The sequence below is a fragment of the Arachis ipaensis genome, chromosome B2, assembly GCF_059453495.1.
Source record: "Arachis ipaensis isolate K30076 ecotype BB chromosome B2, ASM5945349v1, whole genome shotgun sequence".
Classification (NCBI taxonomy): Eukaryota; Viridiplantae; Streptophyta; class Magnoliopsida; order Fabales; family Fabaceae; genus Arachis; species Arachis ipaensis.
The window spans coordinates 50,727,584-50,740,091 of record NC_142437.1 but is presented as its reverse complement, the minus strand read 5'-3'; the positions used below and the strand labels follow the sequence as shown (position 1 = coordinate 50,740,091).

The 12,508-nt window shown below is 35.5% G+C and overlaps 1 non-coding gene across 1 annotated transcript; it reads left to right on the top strand.

Annotated features, from left to right (window-relative positions):
• Positions 1–4,285: 4,285 nt before the first annotated feature.
• Positions 4,286–4,393, top strand: LOC148573948 (small nucleolar RNA R71). The gene has a single exon (XR_015905577.1). It is a non-coding gene; the product is annotated as a small nucleolar RNA R71 (small nucleolar RNA).
• The last annotated feature ends 8,115 nt before the right edge of the window (positions 4,394–12,508 follow it).

The following is a 12,508-nucleotide window of genomic DNA, read 5'->3' as shown; positions in this document are numbered from 1 at the left end:
ATTAGGATCATGTTGCTCTTGGATTGATGGATGTGAGTGCTCTTCCATGGATAGTGGTGATGGGATGGAGAGATCATTCTGTGGTTGAAAAGGAAGTGCTCTAGAGCTTGAGGGTTGATTGTTGAAGGTATTTGGTGGTCTGATTTGGGCGACGAGAGCTTGTATAGTAGAGTTTAGATTGGCAAGTGCTTTCTCCATGGAGGTTTGGGGTGGATCTATGTATGGTTCATTTGGTTCATAAGGTGGTTGGTATGGTGGATGTGGGTTAGGGTCATATGGAGGTGAATGGTGGAAAGGGGCTTGTGAGTATGGTGGTCCCAAGTTGTGTTGAGGAGGTTCATAGGCATATGATGGTGGTTGTTGATAGTCCATTGGAGGTGGTTGTTGCTATGAGGGTTGATTAAATCCTTGTGGCTCCTCCCATCTTTGATTGTTCCAACCTTGATGCCTGTTCTCATTGTAATTTCTTCTTCCTGCAACATAATTGTAACCAGACTCATAGCCAAAGGGGTGAGAGTTCATAGTAGCAATTAAAAATGAAAATAAAAATAAATTTAAATTAAAAGGTTATTTAAATTTTGAATTTGAAAATTAAATTTTGAAATTTGAAATTTTGAAATTTTGAAATTTGAATTTTAAATTTTTGAAATTTGAATTTTTGAAATTTGAAATTTGAAATTTGAAAATTTTTAAATTTAAATTTGGAAAATTTTTAAATTTGAATTTTGAAATTTGATTTTTGAAATAAGATAAGATAAGAATAAAATTTTAAAAATAAAAATCTGAAAATATTTTTTTTTCGAAAAAAATTAATAAAAAATATTTTTGAATTTAATGTGGAAAGAGAAAAACAATAAAATGACACCAAATTTTAAATTTTTAGATCAAAACGAAGAAAACAACTAAGAACAGCTTGAAGGTCAAGATGAACGCGAAGAACAACTTGAAGATCAAGATGAACACTAAGAACAAATTTTTGAAAAATAATTTTTTTTAATAACTAAACAAAAACCAATAACCTCTTAATTTATGAAAAAAAAGAAAAAATAAAAAACAAAAAAATAAAAACAAATAAACAAGCAAAAAGTAAAAATATTTACAATAACCAATAATAAGGCACACGTTTGCAATTCTCTGGCAACGGCGCGATTTTGAAGAACTGAAGATTGATGGTTTAGAGGTTATAGAAACTCTCGTTGTAAGTATAGTTACTAAACCAAGCAATCAACCTTTCTTACAAAAGTTTTGGTTGTCACAAGTAACAAACCCCTTTAAAATTGATAACCGAGTATTTAAACCTCGGGTCGTCTTCTCAAGAAATTGCAGGGAGGTGTTCTTATTATTGATTATGAAAAAGTGTGTTTTTTGGAAATGTTGAGTTTGGGCAATAGGTACAGATATATTTAAATGACAAGTAAAATAAATAAATAACTGTAAACTAGACTCTCGGCAAGGTAAGAGAAATTGGAAGTCGAGACCAAGTTATCCTTCTTAATAATAATGAAAGTTGAATTGGATAACTCCTGAGTTACTGATTTCTTAACCAAAACCAAAAGGAAGAATATCTAAATTAAATTAAAAGCATTCATGTAAATAAAGCAATCAAACTACGTATAAACATAAATTCAAGTCATAACATGGAAAGGTTCATAAGCCAATTGGGCAACATATCTAATACAAGCATTGAAGCATCTGAAAGTAAAAAGAGAAATATAAAGTAAAAAGAATGTTGAACCTGGGATTTAGAGGCACTCCTAAACTAAGAGATCCTAAATCCTAATCCTAAGAGAGAGGAGAGAACCTCTCTCTCTAAAAACTACATCTACTCCTAAAATTGTGAATATGAGAGACTCCCATGAATGGATGCATTCCCCCACTCTATAGCCTCTAATATGTGTTTTCTGGGCCGCCAACTGGGTCAAAAACAATCCAGAATTCGCTGGTTTCGAATTTTGCCACGCTGGTTTTTCGTCACTGCGACGCGGCCGCATGGATCATGCGGTCGCATCACTTAGCGTCAGGGAAACTATATCATATTATATATCAAATCGAAGCCCCGGACGTTAGCTTTCCAACGTAACTGGAACCACGTCATTTGGACCTCTGTAGCTAAAGTTATAGCCGTTTGAGTGCGAAGAGGTCAGGCTGGACAGCTTAGCAATTTCTCCAACTTATTGTATTCCTTCCACTTTTGCATGCTTCCTTTCCATCCTCTGAGCCATTCCTGTCCTGTAATCTCTGAAATTACTTAACACACATATCAAGGCATCTAATGGTAATAAGAGAGGATTAATAATAAGCAAATATAAGATCAAAGAAGCATGTTTTCAAACATGTTATAAATTCAGGAAGGGATTATAATTTCATGCTAATTTAATGAATAAGTGGGTAAGGATCATGATAAAACCACACAATTAAACACAATATAAACCATAAAATAGTGGTTTATCACTCTCCTCCAGGGTGTGCTATTTTCAATGCTGCTTTTCATTCTATTTTTGATTTTTCAGTAGTTTTTGTGACTTCACATGATCATCAACCTAATAAAACACGAAATAACAAAAAGAAAATAAAATAGATATGATTAAATAAGATTGGGTTGCCTCCCAACAAGCGCTTCTTTAATGTCAATAGCTTGACAGTGAGCTCTCATGGAGCCTCACAGATGTTCAGAGCATTGTTGGGACCTCCCAACACCAAACTTAGAGTTTGACTGTGGGGGCTTTAGTTGACTCTGCGGTGAGAGAAGCTTTTCATGCTTCCTCTCCATGGTTACAGAAGGAGATCCTTGAGTCTTAAACACAAGGTTGTCCTCATTCAGTTGAAGGACCAATTCTCCTCTGTCCATATCAATCACAGCTCTTGCTGTGGCTATGAAGGGTCTTCCAAGGATGATGGATTCATCCTCTTCCTTCCCAGTGTCTAGGATTATGAAATCAGCAGGGATGTAAAGGCCTTCAACCTTTACTAGCACGTCCTCTACTTGTCCATAAGCCTGTTTTCTTGAGTTATCTGTCATCTCTAATGAGATTTTGGCAGCTTGCACCTCAAAGATCCCAAGTTTCTCCATTACAGAGAGTGGCATTAAGTTTATTCCTAACCCCAGGTCACACAGAGCCTTCTCAAATGTCATGGTGCCTATAGTACAGGGTATTAAGAATATGCCAGGATCCTGTTTCTTTTGAGGCAATTTCTGCCTATCCAATGCATTTAGTTCATTGGTGAGCAAGGGAGGTTCATCTTCCCAAGTCTCATTACCAAATAATTTGGCATTCAGCTTCATGATTGCACCAAGGTTTTTAGCAACTTGCTCTTCATTAATGTCTTCATCCTCTTCAGAGGAAGTATACTCATCAGAGCTCATGAAGGGCAGAAGGAGGTTCAATAGAATCTCTATGGTCTCTAGATGAGCCTCAGATTCCTTTGGTTCCTCAAAGGGATACTCTATATTGGTCACTGAACATCCCAGGAGGTCTTCCTCACTAGGATTCACGTCCTCCTCTTCCTCTTTGGGTTCGGCCATGATGGTTAAATCAATGGCCTTGCACTCTGTCTTTGGATTTTCTTCTGTATTGCTTGGGAGAGTACTAGGAGGAGTTTCAGTGACTCTTTTACTCAGCTGTCCCACTTGTGCGTCCAAATTTCTAATAGAGGACCTTGTTTCATTCATGAAACTTACAGTGGCCTTAGATAGATCAGAGACTATATTTGCTAAGCTAGATGGATTATGCTCAGAATTCTCTGTCTGTTGCTGAGTGGATGATGGAAAAGGCTTGCTGTTGCTAAACCTGTTTCTTCCACCATTATTAAAGCCTTGTTGAGGCTTTTGTTGATCCTTCCATGAGAAATTTGGATGATTTCTCCATGAGAGATTATAGGTGTTTCCATACGGTTCACCCATGTAATTCACCTCTGCTATTGCAGGGTTCTCAGGATCATAAGCTTCTTCTTCAGAAGATGCCTCTTTAGTACTGTTGGATGATTCCTTCAATCCATTCAGACTCTAAGAGATCATATTGACTTGCTGAGTCAATATTTTATTCTGAGCCAATATGGCATTCAGAGTATCAATTTCAAGAACTCCTTTCCTCTGAGGCGTCCCATTACTCACAGAATTCATTTCAGAAGTGTACATGAAATGGTTATTTGCAACCATGTCAATGAGTTCTTGAGCTTCTGCAGGCGTTTTCTTTAGGTGAATGGATCCACCTGCAGAATGGTCCAATGACATCTTTGATAATTCAGACAGACCATCATAGAATATATCCAGGATGGTCCATTCTGAAAGCATGTCAGAAGGACACTTTTTGGTCAGTTCCTTGTATCTCTCCCAAGCTTCATAGAGGGATTCACCTTCCGTTTGTCTGAAGGTTTGAACATCCACTCTAAGCTTACTAAGCTTTTGAGGAGGAAAGAACTTGGCTAAGAGAGCCGTGACCAGCTTATCCCAAGAGTTCAGGCTGTCTTTAGGTTGAGAGTCCAACCATACTCTAGCTCTGTCTCTTACAGCAAATGGGAAAAGCATAAGCCTATAGACCTCGGGATCAACTCCATTGGTCTTAACAGTATCACAGATTTGCAAGAATTCAGTTAAGAACTGAAAAGGATCTTCTGATGGAAGTCCATAAAACTTGCAGTTCTGTTGCATCAGAGAAACTAATTGAGGTTTCAGCTCAAAGTTGTTTGCTCCAATGGCAGGGATTGAGATGCTTCTTCCATGTAAATTGGAATTTGGTGCAGTGAAGTCACCAAGCATCTTCCTTGCATTGTTATTATTTTCGGCCATGTCTCCTTCTTTTTCGAAAATTTCTATCAGATTTTCTCCAGAGAGTTGTGCTTTAGCTTCCCTTAGCTTCCTCTTTAGAGTCCTTTCAGGTTCAGGATCAGCTTCAACAAGAATGTTCTTATCCTTGTTCCTGCTCATATGAAAAAGAAGAAAACAGAAAATATGGAATCCTCTATGTCACAGTATAGAGATTCCTTTATGTGAGTAGAAGAAGATATAAATAGAAGAAGGAGAATCCAAACACAAGGGTGAGGAGTATGTTTGAATTCTTAGATGAAGAGGAGTGTTAGTAAATAAATAAATAAATAGAAGGAGGTGAGGGAGAAGAATTTTCGAAAATTATATAAAATAAAATAAAAGTATTTTTGTTTTTAAATTAGAATTAAAATTAAAAATTTGAAAATTAAGAAAGGAAAAATTAAATCAAATTAAATTAAATTTAAAACAATTAGTTAATTTAAAAAGGAATTTTGAAAAAGAGGGTAGGGATTTTCGAAAATTAGAGATAGAATTAGTTAGGTAGTTTTGAAAAAGATATGATTGAAATAGTAAACTTTTAAAATTAAACCAAAAAGTCAAGTAGTTAATTGAAAAAGATTTAAAAATCAATTTTTGAAAAGATAAGAAGTTAGAAAAGAAGTTGGAAAAGATTTTGAAATTGATTTTGAAAAAGATGTGATTGACATTTATTTTGAAAAAGATTTGAAAAAGAAATTTAAAAGATTTGATTTTTGAAATCAAAGTTGATTACCTGACTAACAAGAAACTAAAAAGATATGATTCTAGAGTTTAAAGATTGAACCTTTCTTACTAGGCAAATAACAAACTTAAAAGTTTTGAATCAATCACATTAATTGTTAGCACTAATTTCGAAAATATGAAATAAAAATAAGAAAAAGATTTTGAAAATCAATTTGAAATTTTCGAAAATCATAAAACAAAAAAAATGAAAAAGATTTGATTTTTGAAAAAGTTTGAAAAAGATAGAATTTTTAAATTGAAAATTTGATTTGACTCATAAGAAACAACTAGATTTTAAAAATTTTTGAAAAAGTCAACTCAAATTTTCGAAAATTTATGAGAGAAAAAGGGAAAGATATTTTTTTTTATTTTTGAATTTTAATGATGAGAGAGAAAAACATCAAAAAGACTCAATGCATGAAAATTCTGAATCAAAACACATGATGCATGCAAGAACACTTTGAATGCCAAGATGAACACCAAGAACACTTTGAATGTCAAGATGAACACCAAGAACTTATTTTTGAAAATTTTTAGGAAAAGAAAAACATGCAAGACACCAAACATAGAGATTTTTCATGTTTAGACACTATGAATGCAAAAATGCATATGAAAAACAACAAAAGACACAAAACAAAAAATTTTAAAGATCAAACAAGGAGACTTACCAAGAACAACTTGAAGATCATGAAGAACACCATGCATGAGTTTTCGAAAAATGCAAGAAAATTATAAAAACATGCTATTGACACCAAACTTAAAAATTGACACTAGACTCAAACAAGAAACATCAAATTATTTTGGTTTTATGATTTTATTTAGTTTTTTTTGTATTATTTTCAAAAATAAGAAATAAAAAGCTTGAAAATAAAATAAAATTACCTAATCTGAGCAACAAGATAAACCGTCAGTTGTCCAAACTCGAACAATCCCCGGCAATGGCGCTAAAAAACTTGGTGCGCAGAAATCGTGACGGTTCCATTCCTTGGTAACGGCGCTAAAAACTCAATACGCACGTTCATAATCTTAGTTCTTTGTCACAACTTCGCACAACTAACCAGCAAGTGCACTGGGTCGTCCAAGTAATAAACCTTACGTGAGTAAGGGTCGATCCCACGGAGATTGTCGGCTTGAAGCAAGCTATGGTCACCTTGTAAATCTTAGTCAGGCGGATTCAATTGATTATGGAGATTTAATAATTAAAAGATAAATAAAACGTAAATTAAAGATAGAGATACTTATGTAATTCATTGGTGAGAATTTCAGATAAGCGTATGAAGATGCTTGTTCCTCCTGAACCTCTACTTTTCTATTGTCTTCATCCAACCATTCATACTCCTTTCTATGGCAAGCTGTATGTTAGGCATCACCGTTGTCAATGGCTATATCCTGTCCTCTCAGTGAAAATGGTCCAATGCGCTGTCACTGCATGGCTAATCATCTGTCGGTTCTCGATCATACTGGAATAGGGATTCATTGATCCTTTTACGTCTGTCACTACGCCCAGCACTCGCGAGTTTGAAGCTCGTCGCAGCCATCCCTTTCCAGATCCTACTCGGAATACCACAGACAAGGTTTAGACTTTTTGGATCTCAAGAATGGCTGTCCATGGATTCTAACTTATACCACGAAGATTCTGATTAAGGAATCCCAGAGATACTCATTCAATCTAAGGTAGAACGGAAGTGGTTGTCAAGCACGTGTTCATAGGTTGGGAATGATGATGACTGTTACGATCATCACATTCATATTGAGGTGTGAATGAATATCTTAGAATCGGAATAAGCTTGAATTGAATAGAAAAACAATAGTACTTTGTATTAATTCGTGAGGAACAGCAGAGCTCCACACCTTAATCTATGGTGTGTAGAAACTCTACCGTTGAAAATACATAAGAACAAGGTCCAGGTATGGCCAAATGGCCAGCCCCCTAAACATGATCAAAGGATCAAAAGACAATCCAAAGATATCCAAAGATATCCAAAGATGTAAATACAATAGTAAAAAGTCCTATTTATATTAAACTAGTTACTAGTGTTTACAGAAATGAGTAATTGATGCAGAAATCTACTTCCGGGGCCCACTTGGTGTGTGCTTGGGCTGAGCATTGAGCTTTACATGTGTAGAGGCTTCTCTTGGAGTTGAACACTAGTTTGTAACCTGTTTCTGGCGTTTAACTCCACTTTGCAACCTGTTTCTGGCGTTCAACTCCAGAATGCAGCATGGAACTGGCGTTGAACGCCAGTTTGCATCATCTAAACTCGGGCAAAGTATGGACTATTATATATTGCTGGAAAGCCCAGGATGTCTAATTTCCAACGCAATTGAGAGCGCACCATTTGGAGTTTTGTAGCTCCCGAAAAACCACTTTGAGTGCAGGGAGGTCAGAATCCAACAGCATCTGCAGTCCTTCTTCAACTTCTGAATCTGATTTTTTCTCAAGTCCCTCAATTTCAGCCAGAAATTACCTGAAATTACAGAAAAACACACAAACTCATAGTAAAGTCCAGAAATGTGATTTTTATTGAAAAAATAATAAAAATATACTAAAGACTAACTAAATCATACTAAGAACTATGTAAAAACAATGCCAAAAAGCGTATAAATTATCCGCTCATCACGGTCATGTGGGGCAATTTGTGCCAAAGGCACGCCTCCAGCCACGCTCTTGCGTGACTCTCTGTTCAATTCTCTTTTCTTCAAAACGCACTGGTGACGCGGACACGTCAGCGACGCTGCCGCGTCGCGTGCGTTTTTTTTTTTTTTTTTTTAAATAATGCAGTATGCAGAATGCAATGCTAATATGAATGTTATGCAAAACTCCAGGTTCAATACAATAAAATAAAATTAAACTCGAAAACAAATAAAACTAAATAAAAAATGAAAAAGGAGCGATCATACCATGGTGGGTTGTCTCCCACCTAGCACTTTTAGTTAAAGTCCTTAAGTTGGACATTTGGTGAGCTCTCTGTTATGGTGGCTTATGCTTGTATTCATCCAGGAATCCCCACCAGTGTTTGTGCTTCCAGTAACCTCTGGAATCCCAAACTAGGCGCAGAAAGCCTTCAAGTAAGTTGAAGCAAGTGACAAGGCCCCAAGAGTGTTGATTGCTAGACTGAATTCCGGGGTCCCAAACCTTGCTTCTGCACCCGTCTTCTTGTTAAGCAATATTGTTCCATCCGGGTGGCAGGCAATTTGAATTCTCACTAAGGAGGCCAAACAACTTCCTAGACCCATTCAGCTGAGCTTTACACCAACCTTTGCATTTAAACTTCGAGCTTTCCACCATATTAAATCTTGCATGACGACTCCAACCACTAACCATCTTCCTCTTACTCTTAATGCCACAAAGAGCTCTAAGTTGACCATCCGTCTCCAGTAGCCCATATTCAAGTGGAATTAGAAAGCTGAAGGATATGAATTTTACCCACTTGAATGTTGTGAAGGATGATGGTAACTTAGGGGGAGGTATTTCTAATGAAATTGCAAGCTCCACTCCCTTGTGCTCTTCTCTGACAACTTCCACCTCTTTGCAAGTTTCTTCAATATCAACCTCTTCTTCTTGGTAGCTTTCTTCCAATTCAATCTCTTCTTCATTGCTCACCAAGGGCATGGGAGGCTGTGCTTCTTTTTTCTTTAATCTCCATTTCTTGACCAACCTCTTCCAAGTCTTCAACTATGATATGCCTTGGAGGTTGTACACCCTCCTCAACATCAAATGCAACCGTCTTGGAAGGAGGCTCTATGTCTTGACTTTCCCATGGAGGTTCAGCATCTCGCAAGTCTTCAACCACTTTTTCCTCTTCAATAATTACTGCTTTGTCCAGTAGTTTTAATATAAAATCGTACTCATCCTTGATGATTTTCTTTCCATAACAACTCCTTTCAACTATTCTTTCATCTTCAAGGGTCTTTACTACCTTCACCTTTAGGGCCTCCTCTAGCTCCTTATGAAGTATGGATTCGCGAAGATGATCCCTTCTCTCTTGTTCCATGTCAATAGCATCATTGGGATCATGTTGCTCTTAGATTGATGGATGTGGGTGCTCTTCCATGGATGGTGGTGATGGGATGGAGAGATCATTCTGTGGTTGAAAAGGAAGTACACTAGAGCTTGAGGGTTGATTGTTGAAGGTATTTGGTGGTCCGATTTAGGCGACGAGAGCTTGTATAGTAGAGTTTAGATCAGTAAGTGCTTTCTCCATGGAGGTTTGGGGTGGATAGGAGGGTTCATTTGGCTCATGAGGTGGTTTGTATGGTGGATACGGGTTAGGGTCATATGGAAGTGAATGGTGAAAAGGGGCTTGTGAGTATGGTGGTCCAAAGTGATGTTGAGGAGAGGGTTTATAGGCATATGGTGGTGGTTGTTGATAGTCCATTGGAGGTGGTTGTTGCCATGAGGGTTGATCAAATCCTTGTGGCTCCTCCCATCTTTGATTGTTCCAACCTTGATGCCTGTTCTCATGGTAATTTCTTCTTCCTGCAACATAATTGTAACCAAACTCATAGCGATGGGGGTGAGAACTCATGAGAGTAGATAAAAATTTAAAAACGAAAATAAAAATAAATTGAAATTAAAAGGTTATTGAAATTTAAATTTTTAAACTTGAAAATTAAATTTTGAAATTTGAAATTAAATTTTGAAATCTAAAATTTGAAAATTTGAATTTTTAAATTGTTGAAATTTGAAATTTAAAATTTGAAATTTTTAATTTGAAATTTAAATATTGAAATTTAATTTTTGAAATAAGATAAGATAAGATTTTGAAAAAGATATGATTTTTTTGAAAAAGATTTAAATTTCAAAATTTAAATTTTGAAATTTGAGATTTTAATTTTAAATTTTTAAATTTGAATTTTGAAAATTGAAATTTGAAATTTTGAAATTTGAATTCAATTTTTTTTTTAATTTGAATTTTGAAAATTAAAATTTATTTGAAATTTGAAATTTGAAATTTGAGTTTTAAATTTTGAATTTTTGAATTTAATGAGGAAAGAGAAAAATAATAAAATGACACCAAACTGAAAATTTTTAGATCAAAACGAAGAAAACAACTAAGAACAACTTGAAGGTCAAGATGAACACGAAGAACAACTTGAAGATCAAGATGAACACCAAGAAAAAAAAATTTTGAAAAATTTTTAAAAACTAAATAAAAACCAATAACCTCTTAATTTACAAAAAAAATAAAAATAAATAAACAGGTAAAAGAAAATATTTACAATAACCAATAATAAGGCACACGTTTGCAATTCCCCGGCAACGGCGCCATTTTGAAGAACTGAAGATTGATGGTTTAGAAGTTATAGTAAATTTTCGTTGCGAGTATAGTTACTAAACCAAGCAATCAACCTTTCTTACAAACGTTTTGGTTGTCACAAGTAACAAATCCCTTTTAAAATTAATAACCGAAGTATTTAAACCTCGGGTCGTCTTCTCAAGGAATTGCAGGGAAGTATGTTCTTATTATTGATTATGAGTATTGTAAATTGGGGGTTTTGAAAGTAAGGAAGAAGTATGACAGGTAAAATAAATAAATAAATAAAACTCTTGGCAAGGTATAAGAACTGGAAGTCCTATCCTTATCAATTGTGATGAGAATTGGATTTTAATCCCACTTTGTTAACCTCTAACTATGAAGATAAATTAAGTGGATTAATTAGCTTAATCCTCAGGTCCTAGTCAATTCCTGTGGAAAGACTAGAGTTATTGGAGCAACTCTCAATTTCAACCACTGCTTTATTTGACAGCTCAAGCGTTACCAATTACTTAACCCAAGCCAAAAGGGAGAAAATATCTAAATTAAATTAAAAGCATCAATGTAAATAAAGCAAAGCAATCTTAAATCTGAAATACCTCAAATAATATTAATTAAGAAAATCATAACATGAATGTAGTATAAGCCAAATTGAAAAGATAAATAATAATTAAAAGTATATAATAAAAGTAGAAAATAAATAAGAGGAACATTGAACCTGTGATGAAAAAGAAATAATCTTAAATCCTAAGAGAGAGGAGAGAGCCTCTCTCTCTAAAAACTACATCTAAAACTAAAATTATGAATGATGAGCTTATGATTATGAATGAATGGATTCCCCCACTTTATAGCCTCTAATCTGTGTTTTCTGGGCCGCAAACTGGGTCGAAAACAGTCTAGAAATCGCTGGAGAAGAAATCTGCCACGCTGATTTTTGCCACTGCGACGCGTCTGCGTGGAGCATGCATTCGTGTCGCCTATCGTCAGAGAAACTATGGCATATTATATATCAAATCGAAGCTCCAGATGTTAGCTTTCCAATACAACTAGAACCACATCATTTGGACCTCTGTAGCTCAAGTTATAACCATTTTAGTGCGAGAGGGTCAGGCTGATAGCTTTGCAGTTCCTTCAACTTCTTGTATTCCTTCTACTTTTGCATACTTCCTTTCCATCCTCTAAGCCATTCCTGCCCTGTAATCTCTGAAAATACTTAACGCACATATCAAGGCATCTAATGGTAATAAGAGAGGATTAATAATAAGCAAATATAAGATCAAGGAAGCATGTTTTCAATCATAGCACAAAATCAGGAAGGAAAACGTAAAACATGCGAATAGTATGAATAAGTGGGTAAAGAGTTGATAAAAACCACTCAATTAAGCACAAGATTAACCATAAAATAGTGGTTTATCAATAACATAATCAGAACTTCGCAGCAATGGGCCAAGAATTCAAGAGAAAAGGAAAACAGCCAGCAACTGCCTCAGATGATTCAAGTTGTCAAAAATGCAGAAGCTATCACCCGAATAGGCCGTGTTATTTTGGTTCGGGCTTATGCTATAAGTGCGGTTGTCTTGGGCATATGTCCTGGAACTATCCACAAGGGAGAACTTAGGGTGCCGGTCGGTCACCACGAGGTGGAGGTAATCGCAAAAATGCTAATATAATTTCAATTATGCTATAAAATGTTGTGACATTGAGTTTATTTGTACTTAAGATA